Source organism: Schistocerca nitens, chromosome 2, assembly GCF_023898315.1.
Source record: "Schistocerca nitens isolate TAMUIC-IGC-003100 chromosome 2, iqSchNite1.1, whole genome shotgun sequence".
Lineage (NCBI taxonomy): Eukaryota > Metazoa > Arthropoda > Insecta > Orthoptera > Acrididae > Schistocerca > Schistocerca nitens.
The window spans coordinates 1,198,109,552-1,198,124,015 of NC_064615.1; positions in this window are offsets into that span (position 1 = coordinate 1,198,109,552).

Sequence of the window (14,464 nt, forward strand, 5' to 3'; positions counted from 1 at the left end):
ACGCACAAATTGCGTCGAGATTCAATACATTGTCCGACAGCCGACCTGTCTCCAAAGGTCTATTGCTGCCTCGGGGACCTTATGGTCGTTCTCCTGTGAGTCTAGTTTTTCGAATCCGACGCAAAACTGACAGTTAATTGTAACGTTCAGAGCCTCTTAATGACGATGGAACACACAAATTGTGTCGCGATTCAATACATCGTCCTCCAGCCGACTTTTCTCCAAGGGTCTATTGCTGCCTCGGGCACCTTATGGTCGTTCTCCTGTGAGTCTAGATTTTCGAATCCGACGCAAAACTGATAGTGAATTGTAATGTTCAGAGCCTCTTAATGACAAAGGAACACACAAATTGCGTCGCGATTCAATACATCGTCCTCCAGCCGACTTGTCTCCAAGGGTCTATTGCTGAATCGGGCACCTTATGGTCGTTCTCCTGTGAGTCTAGTTTTTCGAATCCGACGCAAAACTGACAGTTAATTGTAACGTTCAGAGCATGTTAATGACTATGGAACACACAAATTGCGTCGCGGTTCGATACACCGTCCTCCAGCCGCCTTGTCTCCAAGGGTCTATTGCTGCCTCGGGCACCTTATGGTCATTCACCTGTGAGTCTAGTTTTTCGAATCCGACTTAAAACTGACAGTTAATTGTAAGGTTCACGGCCTCTTAATGACAATGGAACACACAATTTGCGTCGCGATTCAATACATCGTCCTCCGGCCGATCTGTCTCCAAGGGTCTATTGCTGCCTCGGGCACCTTATGGTCGATCTCCTGTGAGTCTAGATTTTCGAATCCGTCGCAAAACTGACAGTTAAATGTTACGGTCAGAACCTCTTAATGACGATGGAACACAAAAATTGCGTCGCGATTCAATACATCGTCCTCCAGCCGACTTGTCTCCAAGGGTCTATAGCTGCCTCGGGCACCTTATCGTCGTTCTCCTGTGAGTCTAGTTTTTCGAATCAGACGCAAAACTGACAGTTAATTGTAACGTTCAGAGCCCCTTAATGACGATGGAACACACAAATTGCGTCGCGAATCAATACATCGTCCGACAGCCGACCTGTCTCCAAAGGTCTATTGCTGCCTCGGGCACCTTATGGTCGCTCTGCTGTGAGTCTAGTTTTCAGAATACGACGCATAACTGACAGTTAATTGTAACGTTCAGAGCCTCTTAATGACGATGGAACGCACCAATTGCGTCGCGATTCAGTACATCTTCCTCCAGCCGACTTGTCGCCGAGGTACTATTGCTGCCCCGGGCACCTCTTGATCGTTCTCCTAGGAGTGTAGTTTTTCGAATCCGGCACAAAACTGACAGTTAATTGTAACATTCAGAGCCTCTTAATGACGATGGAACACACAAATTGTGCTGCGATTCAATACATCGTTCTCCAGCCGACCTGTCTCCAAGTGTCTAGTGCTGCCTCGGGCAGCTTATGGTCGTACTCCTGTGAGTCTAGATTTTCGAATCCGACGCAAAACTGACAGTTAATTGTAACGTTCAGAGCCTGTTAATGACGATGGAACACACAAATCGCGTCGCGATTCAATACATCGTCCTCCAGCCGACTTGTCTCCAAGGGTCTATAGCTGCCTCGGGCACCTTATCGTCGTTCTGCTGTGAGTCTAGTTTTTCGAATCAGACGCAAAACTGACAGTTAATTGTAACGTTCAGAGCCTGTTAATGACGATGGAACACACAAATTGCGTCGAGATTCAATACATCGTCCTCCAGCCGACTTATCTCCAAGGGTCTATTGCTGCCTCGGGCACCTTATGGTCGTTCTGCTGTGAGTCTAGTTTTCCGAATACGACGCATAACTGACAGTTAATTGTAACGTTCAGAGCCTCTTAATGACGATGGAACACACAAATTGCGTCGCGATTCAATACATCGTCCTCCAGCCGACTTGTCTCCAAGGGTCTATTGCTGCCTCGGGCACCTTATGGTCGTTCTCCTGTGAGTCTAGTTTTTCGAATCCGACGCAAAACTGACAGTTAATTGTAACGTTCAGATCCTCTTAATGACGATGGATCACACAAATTGCGTCGCGATTCAATACATAGTCCTCTAGCCGACTTGTCTCCAAGGGTCTATTGCTGCCTCGGGCACCTTATGGTCGTTCTCCTGTGAGTCTAGATTTTCTAATCCGACGTAAAACTGACAGTTAATTGTAAGGTTCAGAGCCTCTTAATGACAATGGAACACACAATTTGCGTCGCGATTCAATACATCGTCCTCCGGCCGATCTGTCTCCAAGGGTCTATTGCTGCCTCGGGCACCTTATGGTCGATCTCCTGTGAGTCTAGATTTTCGAATCCGTCGCAAAACTGACAGTTAAATGTTACGGTCAGAACCTCTTAATGACGATGGAACACACAAATTGCGTCGCGATTCAATACATCGTCCTCCAGCCGACTTGTCTCGAAGGGTCTATAGCTGCCTCGGGCACCTTATCGTCGTTCTCCTGTGAGTCTAGTTTTTCGAATCAGACGCAAAACTGCCAGTTAATTGTAACGTTCAGAGCCTCTTAATGACGATGGAACACACAAATTGCGTCGCGAATCAATACATCGTCCGACAGCCGACGTGTCTCCAAAGGTCTATTGCTGCCTCGGGCACCTTATGGTCGCTCTGCTGTGAGTCTAGTTTTCAGAATACGACGCATAACTGACAGTTAATTGTAACGTTCAGAGCCTCTTAATGACGATGGAACACACCAATTGCGTCGCGATTCAGTACATCTTCCTCCAGCCGACTTGTCGCCGAGGTACTATTGCTGCCCCGGGCACCTCTTGATCGTTCTCCTAGGAGTGTAGTTTTTCGAATCCGGCACAAAACTGACAGTTAATTGTAACGTTCAGATCCTCTTAATGACGATGGATCACACAAATTGCGTCGCGATTCAATACATAGTCCTCTAGCCGACTTGTCTCCAAGGGTCTATTGCTGCCTCGGGCACCTTATGGTCGTTCTCCTGTGAGTCTAGATTTTCTAATCCGACGTAAAACTGACAGTTAATTGTAAGGTTCAGAGCCTCTTAATGACGATGGAACACACAAATTGCGTCGAGATTCAATACATCGTCCTCCAGCCGACTTATCTCCAAGGGTCTATTGCTGCCTCGGGCACCTTATGGTCGTTCTGCTGTGAGTCTAGTTTTCCGAATACGACGCATAACTGACAGTTAATTGTAACGTTCAGAGCCTCTTAATGACGATGGAACACACAAATTGCGTCGCGATTCAATACATCGTCCTCCAGCCGACTTGTCTCCAAGGGTCTATTGCTGCCTCGGGCACCTTATGGTCGTTCTCCTGTGAGTCTAGTTTTTCGAATCCGACGCAAAACTGACAGTTAATTGTAACGTTCAGATCCTCTTAATGACGATGGATCACACAAATTGCGTCGCGATTCAATACATAGTCCTCTAGCCGACTTGTCTCCAAGGGTCTATTGCTGCCTCGGGCACCTTATGGTCGTTCTCCTGTGAGTCTAGATTTTCTAATCCGACGTAAAACTGACAGTTAATTGTAAGGTTCAGAGCCTCTTAATGACAATGGAACACACAATTTGCGTCGCGATTCAATACATCGTCCTCCGGCCGATCTGTCTCCAAGGGTCTATTGCTGCCTCGGGCACCTTATGGTCGATCTCCTGTGAGTCTAGATTTTCGAATCCGTCGCAAAACTGACAGTTAAATGTTACGGTCAGAACCTCTTAATGACGATGGAACACACAAATTGCGTCGCGATTCAATACATCGTCCTCCAGCCGACTTGTCTCGAAGGGTCTATAGCTGCCTCGGGCACCTTATCGTAGTTCTCCTGTGAGTCTAGTTTTTCGAATCAGACGCAAAACTGCCAGTTAATTGTAACGTTCAGAGCCTCTTAATGACGATGGAACACACAAATTGCGTCGCGAATCAATACATCGTCCGACAGCCGACGTGTCTCCAAAGGTCTATTGCTGCCTCGGGCACCTTATGGTCGCTCTGCTGTGAGTCTAGTTTTCAGAATACGACGCATAACTGACAGTTAATTGTAACGTTCAGAGCCTCTTAATGACGATGGAACACACCAATTGCGTCGCGATTCAGTACATCTTCCTCCAGCAGACTTGTCGCCGAGGTACTATTGCTGCCCCGGGCACCTCTTGATCGTTCTCCTAGGAGTGTAGTTTTTCGAATCCGGCACAAAACTGACAGTTAATTGTAACGTTCAGAGCCTCTTAATGACGATGGAACACACAAATTGTGCTGCGATTCAATACATCGTTCTCCAGCCGACCTGTCTCCAAGTGTCTAGTGCTGCCTCGGGCAGCTTATGGTCGTTCTCCTGTGAGTCTAGATTTTCGAATCCGACGCAAAACTGACAGTTAATTGTAACGTTCAGAGCCTGTTAATGACGATGGAACACACAAATCGCGTCGCGATTCAATACATCGTCCTCCAGCCGACTTGTCTCCAAGGGTCTATAGCTGCCTCGGGCACCTTATCGTCGTTCTGCTGTGAGTCTAGTTTTTCGAATCAGACGCAAAACTGACAGTTAATTGTAACGTTCAGAGCCTGTTAATGACGATGGAACACACAAATTGCGTCGAGATTCAATACATCGTCCTCCAGCCGACTTATCTCCAAGGGTCTATTGCTGCCTCGGGCACCTTATGGTCGTTCTGCTGTGAGTCTAGTTTTCCGAATACGACGCATAACTGACAGTTAATTGTAACGTTCAGAGCCTCTTAATGACGATGGAACACACAAATTGCGTCGCGATTCAATACATCGTCCTCCAGCCGACTTGTCTCCAAGGGTCTATTGCTGCCTCGGGCACCTTATGGTCGTTCTCCTGTGAGTCTAGTTTTTCGAATCCGACGCAAAACTGACAGTTAATTGTAACGTTCAGATCCTCTTAATGACGATGGATCACACAAATTGCGTCGCGATTCAATACATAGTCCTCTAGCCGACTTGTCTCCAAGGGTCTATTGCTGCCTCGGGCACCTTATGGTCGTTCTCCTGTGAGTCTAGATTTTCTAATCCGACGTAAAACTGACAGTTAATTGTAAGGTTCAGAGCCTCTTAATGACAATGGAACACACAATTTGCGTCGCGATTCAATACATCGTCCTCCGGCCGATCTGTCTCCAAGGGTCTATTGCTGCCTCGGGCACCTTATGGTCGATCTCCTGTGAGTCTAGATTTTCGAATCCGTCGCAAAACTGACAGTTAAATGTTACGGTCAGAACCTCTTAATGACGATGGAACACACAAATTGCGTCGCGATTCAATACATCGTCCTCCAGCCGACTTGTCTCCAAGGGTCTATAGCTGCCTCGGGCACCTTATCGTCGTTCTCCTGTGAGTCTAGTTTTTCGAATCAGACGCAAAACTGCCAGTTAATTGTAACGTTCAGAGCCTCTTAATGACGATGGAACACACAAATTGCGTCGCGAATCAATACATCGTCCGACAGCCGACGTGTCTCCAAAGGTCTATTGCTGCCTCGGGCACCTTATGGTCGCTCTGCTGTGAGTCTAGTTTTCAGAATACGACGCATAACTGACAGTTAATTGTAACGTTCAGAGCCTCTTAATGACGATGGAACACACCAATTGCGTCGCGATTCAGTACATCTTCCTCCAGCCGACTTGTCGCCGAGGTACTATTGCTGCCCCGGGCACCTCTTGATCGTTCTCCTAGGAGTGTAGTTTTTCGAATCCGGCACAAAACTGACAGTTAATTGTAACATTCAGAGCCTCTTAATGACGATGGAACACACAAATTGTGCTGCGATTCAATACATCGTTCTCCAGCCGACCTGTCTCCAAGGGTCTAGTGCTGCCTCGGGCAGCTTATGGTCGTTCTCCTGTGAGTCTAGATTTTCGAATCCGACGCAAAACTGACAGTTAATTGTAACGTTCAGAGCCTGTTAATGACGATGGAACACACAAATCGCGTCGCGATTCAATACATCGTCCTCCAGCCGACTTGTCTCCAAGGGTCTATAGCTGCCTCGGGCACCTTATCGTCGTTCTGCTGTGAGTCTAGTTTTTCGAATCAGACGCAAAACTGACAGTTAATTGTAACGTTCAGAGCCTGTTAATGACGATGGAACACACAAATTGCGTCGAGATTCAATACATCGTCCTCCAGCCGACTTATCTCCAAGGGTCTATTGCTGCCTCGGGCACCTTATGGTCGTTCTGCTGTGAGTCTAGTTTTCCGAATACGACGCATAACTGACAGTTAATTGTAACGTTCAGAGCCTCTTAATGACGATGGAACACACAAATTGCGTCGCGATTCAATACATCGTCCTCCAGCCGACTTGTCTCCAAGGGTCTATTGCTGCCTCGGGCACCTTATGGTCGTTCTCCTGTGAGTCTAGTTTTTCGAATCCGACGCAAAACTGACAGTTAATTGTAACGTTCAGATCCTCTTAATGACGATGGATCACACAAATTGCGTCGCGATTCAATACATAGTCCTCTAGCCGACTTGTCTCCAAGGGTCTATTGCTGCCTCGGGCACCTTATGGTCGTTCTCCTGTGAGTCTAGATTTTCTAATCCGACGTAAAACTGACAGTTAATTGTAAGGTTCAGAGCCTCTTAATGACAATGGAACACACAATTTGCGTCGCGATTCAATACATCGTCCTCCGGCCGATCTGTCTCCAAGGGTCTATTGCTGCCTCGGGCACCTTATGGTCGATCTCCTGTGAGTCTAGATTTTCGAATCCGTCGCAAAACTGACAGTTAAATGTTACGGTCAGAACCTCTTAATGACGATGGAACACACAAATTGCGTCGCGATTCAATACATCGTCCTCCAGCCGACTTGTCTCGAAGGGTCTATAGCTGCCTCGGGCACCTTATCGTCGTTCTCCTGTGAGTCTAGTTTTTCGAATCAGACGCAAAACTGCCAGTTAATTGTAACGTTCAGAGCCTCTTAATGACGATGGAACACACAAATTGCGTCGCGAATCAATACATCGTCCGACAGCCGACGTGTCTCCAAAGGTCTATTGCTGCCTCGGGCACCTTATGGTCGCTCTGCTGTGAGTCTAGTTTTCAGAATACGACGCATAACTGACAGTTAATTGTAACGTTCAGAGCCTCTTAATGACGATGGAACACACCAATTGCGTCGCGATTCAGTACATCTTCCTCCAGCCGACTTGTCGCCGAGGTACTATTGCTGCCCCGGGCACCTCTTGATCGTTCTCCTAGGAGTGTAGTTTTTCGAATCCGGCACAAAACTGACAGTTAATTGTAACATTCAGAGCCTCTTAATGACGATGGAACACACAAATTGTGCTGCGATTCAATACATCGTTCTCCAGCCGACCTGTCTCCAAGTGTCTAGTGCTGCCTCGGGCAGCTTATGGTCGTTCTCCTGTGAGTCTAGATTTTCGAATCCGACGCAAAACTGACAGTTAATTGTAACGTTCAGAGCCTGTTAATGACGATGGAACACACAAATCGCGTCGCGATTCAATACATCGTCCTCCAGCCGACTTGTCTCCAAGGGTCTATAGCTGCCTCGGGCACCTTATCGTCGTTCTGCTGTGAGTCTAGTTTTTCGAATCAGACGCAAAACTGACAGTTAATTGTAACGTTCAGAGCCTGTTAATGACGATGGAACACACAAATTGCGTCGAGATTCAATACATCGTCCTCCAGCCGACTTATCTCCAAGGGTCTATTGCTGCCTCGGGCACCTTATGGTCGTTCTGCTGTGAGTCTAGTTTTCCGAATACGACGCATAACTGACAGTTAATTGTAACGTTCAGAGCCTCTTAATGACGATGGAACACACAAATTGCGTCGCGATTCAATACATCGTCCTCCAGCCGACTTGTCTCCAAGGGTCTATTGCTGCCTCGGGCACCTTATGGTCGTTCTCCTGTGAGTCTAGTTTTTCGAATCCGACGCAAAACTGACAGTTAATTGTAACGTTCAGATCCTCTTAATGACGATGGATCACACAAATTGCGTCGCGATTCAATACATAGTCCTCTAGCCGACTTGTCTCCAAGGGTCTATTGCTGCCTCGGGCACCTTATGGTCGTTCTCCTGTGAGTCTAGATTTTCTAATCCGACGTAAAACTGACAGTTAATTGTAAGGTTCAGAGCCTCTTAATGACAATGGAACACACAATTTGCGTCGCGATTCAATACATCGTCCTCCGGCCGATCTGTCTCCAAGGGTCTATTGCTGCCTCGGGCACCTTATGGTCGATCTCCTGTGAGTCTAGATTTTCGAATCCGTCGCAAAACTGACAGTTAAATGTTACGGTCAGAACCTCTTAATGACGATGGAACACACAAATTGCGTCGCGATTCAATACATCGTCCTCCAGCCGACTTGTCTCCAAGGGTCTGTAGCTGCCTCGGGCACCTTATCGTCGTTCTCCTGTGAGTCTAGTTTTTCGAATCAGACGCAAAACTGCCAGTTAATTGTAACGTTCAGAGCCTCTTAATGACGATGGAACACACAAATTGCGTCGCGAATCAATACATCGTCCGACAGCCGACGTGTCTCCAAAGGTCTATTGCTGCCTCGGGCACCTTATGGTCGCTCTGCTGTGAGTCTAGTTTTCAGAATACGACGCATAACTGACAGTTAGTTGTAACGTTCAGAGCCTCTTAATGACGATGGAACACACCAATTGCGTCGCGATTCAGTACATCTTCCTCCAGCCGACTTGTCGCCGAGGTACTATTGCTGCCCCGGGCACCTCTTGATCGTTCTCCTAGGAGTGTAGTTTTTCGAATCCGGCACAAAACTGACAGTTAATTGTAACATTCAGGGCCTCTTAATGACGATGGAACACACAAATTGTGCTGCGATTCAATACATCGTTCTCCAGCCGACCTGTCTCCAAGGGTCTAGTGCTGCCTCGGGCAGCTTATGGTCGTTCTCCTGTGAGTCCAGATTTTCGAATCCGACGCAAAACTGACAGTTAATTGTAACGTTCAGAGCCTGTTAATGACGATGGAACACAGAAATCGCGTCGCGATTCAATACATCGTCCTCCAGCCGACTTGTCTCCAAGGGTCTAGTGCTGCCTCGGGCACCTTAAGGTCGCTCAGCTGTGAGTCTAGTTTTTCGAATCCGACGCAAAACTGACAGTTAATTGTAACGTTCAGAGCCTGTTAATGACTATGGAACACACAAATTTCGTCGCGATTCAATACATCGTCCTCCAGCCGCCTTATCTCCAAGGGTCTATTGCTGCCTCGGTCACCTTATGGTCGTTCTCCTGTGTGTCTACTTTTTCGAATACGACGCAAAACTGACAGTTAATTGTAACGTTCAGAGGCTCTTTATGACGATGGAACGCACAAATTGCGTCGAGATTCAATACATCGTCCGACAGCCGACCTGTCTCCAAGGGTCTATTGCTGCCTCGGGCACCTTATGGTCGTTCTGCTGTGAGCTTAGTTTTCCGAATACGACGCATTACTGACAGTAATTGTAACGTTCAGAGCCTGTTAATGACGATGGAACACACAAATTGCGTCGCGATTCAATACATCGTCCTCCAGCCGACTTGTCTCCAAGGGTCTAGTGTTGCCTCGGGCTCCTTATGGTCGTTCTTCTGTGAGTCTAGATTTTAGAATCCGACCCTAAACTGACAGTTAATGGTAAGGTTCAGAGCCTCTTAATGACGATGGAACACACAAATTGCGTCGCGATTCAATACATCGTCCTCCAGCCGACCTGTCTCCAAAGGTCTATTGCTGCCTCGGGCACCTTATGGTCGTTCTCCTGTGAGTCAAGTTTTTCGAATCCGACGAAAAACTGACAGTTAATTGTAACGTTCAGAGCCTGTTAATAACGATGGAACACACAAATTGCGTCGCGATTCAATACATCGTCCTCCAGCCGACTTGTCTCCAAGGGTCTATTGCTGCCTCGTTCACCTTATGGTCGTTCTCCTGTGTTTTTCGAATCCGACGCAAAACTTACAGTTAATTGTAACGTTCAGAGCCTGTTAATGACTATGGAACACACAAATTGCGTCGCGATTCGATACATCGTCCTCCAGCCGCCTTGTCTCCAAGGGTCTATTGCTGCCTCGGGCACATTATGGTCGCTCTGCTGTGAGTCTAGTTTTCCGAATAAGACGCTTAACTGTCAGTTAATTGTAACGTTCAGAGCCTGTTAATAACGATGGAACACACAAATTGCGTCGCGATTCAATACATCGTCCTCCAGCCGACTTGTCTCCAAGGGTCTATTGCTGCCTCGGGCACCTTATGGTCGTTCTCCTGTGAGTCTAGATTTTCGAATCCGACGCAAAACTGACAGTTAATTGTAACGTTCAGAGCCTCTTAATGACGATGGAACACACAAATTGCGTCGAGATTCAATACATCGTCCGACGGCCGACCTGTCTCCAAGGGTCTATAGCTGCCTCGGGCACCTTATGGTCGCTCAGCTGTGAGTCTAGTTTTTCGAATCCGACGCAAAACTGACAGTTAATTGTAACGTTCAGAGCCTGTTAATAACGATGGGACACACAAATTGCGTCGCGATTCAATACATCGTCCTCCAGCCGCCTTATCTCCAAGGGTCTATTGCTGCCTCGGTCACCTTATGGTCGCTCTCCTGTGTGTCTACTTTTTCGAATACGACGCAAAACTAACAGTTAATTGTAACGTTCAGAGGCTCTTAATGACGATGAACGCACAAATTGCGTCGAGATTCAATACATCGTCCGACAGCCGACCTGTCTCCAAGGGTCTATTGCTGCCTCGGGCACCTTATGGTCGTTCTGCTGTGAGTTTAGTTTTCCGAATACGACGCATTACTGACAGTAATTGTAACGTTCAGAGCCTGTTAATGACTATGGAACACACAAATTGCGTCGCGATCTGATACATCGTCCTCCAGCCGACTTGTCGCCGAGGTACTATTGCTGCCCCGGGCACCTCTTGTTTGTTCTCCTAGGAGTGTAGTTTTTCGAATCCGGCACAAAACTGACAGTTAATTGTAACATTCAGAGCCTCTTAATGACGATGGAACACAGCCTTCCTGTTCTTAAGTCGGCATTGTGTCTCTTATTTTGAATTCCGATGCTATTTCTGTGTTTCATCGTCACTGTGAAGGTCCAATGGATACAGTAAACCTGCAGAGGTGCATCGAAATGGAAAACTGATGACACAGGAAACGCTCAAAACATAGACAGTAGGAAGACTCAGTCTTCCTGTACCTAAGTCGGCATTGTGGCTCTTATATTTAATTCCGATGCAATTTCTGTGTTTCATCGTCAATGGGAAGGTCCAATGGATACAGTAAACCTGCAGAGGTGCATCGGATTGTAAAACTGGTGACACAGGAAACGCTCAAAACATATGCAATAGAAAGACACACTCTTTCTGTACTTAAGTTGACATTGTGTCTCTTATATTTCTTTCCGATGCAATTTCTGTGTTTCATCGTCACTGTGAAGGTCCAGTGGATACAGTAAACCTGCAGAGGTGCATCGGAATGTAAAACTGGTGACACAGGAAACGCTCAAAACATAGACAGTACAAAGACTCAGTCTTCCTGTACTTAAGTCGGCATTGTGTCTTTTATATTTAATTCCGATGCAATTTCTGTGTTTCATCGTCAATGGGGGGGTTCAATGGATACAGTAAACCTGCAGAAGTGCATCGGAATGTAGTACTTATGACACAGGAAACGCTCAAAACGTAGAGAGTAGGAAGACTCAGTCTTCCTGTACTTAAGTCGGCGTTGTGTCTCTTATATTTAATTCCGATGTAATTTCTGTGTTTCATCATCAATGGGAAGGTCCGATGGATACAGTAAAACTGCAGAGGTGCAACGGAATTTAAAACTGGTGACGCAGAAAACGCTCAAAAATAGACAGTAGGAAGACTCAATCTTCCTGTACTTAAGTCGGCATTGTGTCTCTTATATTTAATTCCGGTGCAATTTCTGTGATTCATCGCCAATGGGAAGGTCAAAGGGATACAGTAAACCTGCAGAGGTGCATCGGAATGTAAAACTGGTGACGCAGGAAACGCTCAAAACATAGACAGTAGTAAGACTCAGTCTTCCTGTACCTAAATCGGCATTGTGTCTGTTATATTTAATTCCGATGTAATTTCTGTGTTTCATTGTCAATGGGAAGGTGCAAGGGATACAGCAAACCTGCAGAGGTGCATCGGAATGTAAAACTGGTGACACTGGAAACGCTCAAAACGTAGAACGTAAGAAGACTCAGTTTTCTTGTACTTATGTCGGCGTTGTGTCTCTTATATTTAATTCCGATGTAATTTCTGTGTTTCATCGTCAATGGGAAGGACCGATGGATACAGTAAACCTGCAGATGTGCATCGGAATGTAAAACTGGTGACGCAGGAAACGCTCAAAAAATAGACAGTAGGACGACTCAATCTTCCTGTACTTAAGTCGGCATTGTGTCTCTTATATTTAATTGCGGTGCAATTTCTCTGTTTCATCGCCAATGGGAAGGTCCAAGGGACACAGTAAACCTGCAGAGGTGCATCGGAATGTAACACTGGTGAAACTGGAAACGCTCAAAGCATAGAGCGTAAGAAGACTCAGTTTTCTTGTACTTAAGTCGGCGTTGTGTCTCTTATATTTAATTCCGATGTAATTTCTGTGTTTCATCGTCAATGGGAAGGACCAAGGTATATAGTAAACCTGCAGAGGTGCATTGGAATGTAAAAATGGTGACACAGGAAACGCTCAAAACATAGACAGTAGGAAGACTCAGTCTTCCTGTACTTAAGTCGGCATTGTGTCTCTTATATTTAATTCCGATGCATTTTCTGTGTTTCATCGTCAATGTGAAGGTCCAATGGATACAGTAAACCTGCAGAGGTGCATCGGAATGTAAAACTGTTGACACAGGAAACGCTCAAACATTGACAGTAGGAAGACTCAGTCTTCCTGTACTTAAGTCGGCATTGTGTCTCTTATATTTAATTCCGATGCATTTTCTTTGTTTCATCGTCAATCGGAAGGTTCAATGGATACAGTAAACCTGCAGAGGTGCATCGGAATGTAAAACTGTTGACACAGGAAACGCTCAAACATTGACAGTAGGATGACTCAGTCTTCCCGTACTTAAGTCGGCATTGTGTCTCTTATATTTAATTCCGATGCAATTTCTGTGTTGCATCGTCACTTTGAAGGTCCAAGGGATGCAGGAGAACCTGCGGAGGTGCATGGGAATGTAAAACTGGTGACACACAAAACGCTCAAAACATAGACAGTTGGAAGGCTCTGTCTTCCTGTACTGAAGACGTCATTGTGTCTCTTATATTTAATTCCGATGCAATTTCTGTGTTTCATCGCAAATGGGAAGGTCCAAGGGACACAGTAAACCTGCATAGGTGCATCGGAATGTAAAACTGGTGACACTGGAAACGCTGAAAACGTAGACCGTAAGAAGACTCAGTTTTCATGTACTTATGTCGGCGTTGTGTCTCTTATATTTAATTCCGATATAATTTCTGTGTTTCATCGTCAATGGGAAGGTCCGATGGATACAGTAAACCTGCAGAGGTGCATCGGAAAGTAAAACTTTACATTGTGACATTGTGTGTTGTCATTTATCAGATCATCTGCTAAGTTTCCACTTTCATTATATCTTAAGAATAGTGTAGGCAACTCTTGTTGTGTAAATGTTAATTTTTCTTGTTTCACAGTTTCACTAGCAAGTGTGTATTCAAACATAGCTTATAAATTGAAGTTGCCCCCCAAATGTTCCTCAGTCACGACCTGGGGCTCAGTATGACCGGTTCTAGTTTACCTGGTTTGTCTGGTCATTGGCAAGTGTAGTTGTAGTTTCATTAGCTACCTCAATAATATTTACATTAGGATATTGTCTTTGCCAATCGCCTGTCTGTTTTCGGTTGGCTGAAGTCACTTGTTGGTTTGTGTTGCTTGTTTGTGCAAAATTCCCTTGTAGCATCTGAATATGATTTTGTGGTGGCGGTTGCTGTGTTTGCCACTCTCTCACATAATACTGGTTGTCGTTCTGGTTAAAGTGCGGTGTAGGTGTTCCATTTCTTGTGTAATCTGTGTTGTTTCCTTGCCAGTTTTTCTGTTTGGCTATGTGTCCGTTGTTGTTTCCGTTATTCCTTCTTGAATTAAAATAGTTTCTTCGTTTTTTGTACTGGTTATCACCCTGTATATAGTTACAGTTGTTGTTTGTATGCAGCTGTGAGTTTTGGTGATTGTTTTGCATGTTTACTGTGTGTTGTGAATTTTGCTGCGTGTGTGGTAATGTAGCAATATAGACATGTTGATTCCTACTGCGTGAGTTGTGTGTTGGTTTTTGTTCTTCATACAGTAAATCAACAGCATCTAACTTTTCCAAAAAATATTCAGGATCGTCATCCGGTAAGTACAGTAATTTCTCTTTAATATTAAAAGGAAGTCTTGCTTTCAGTGATCGGATCACATCT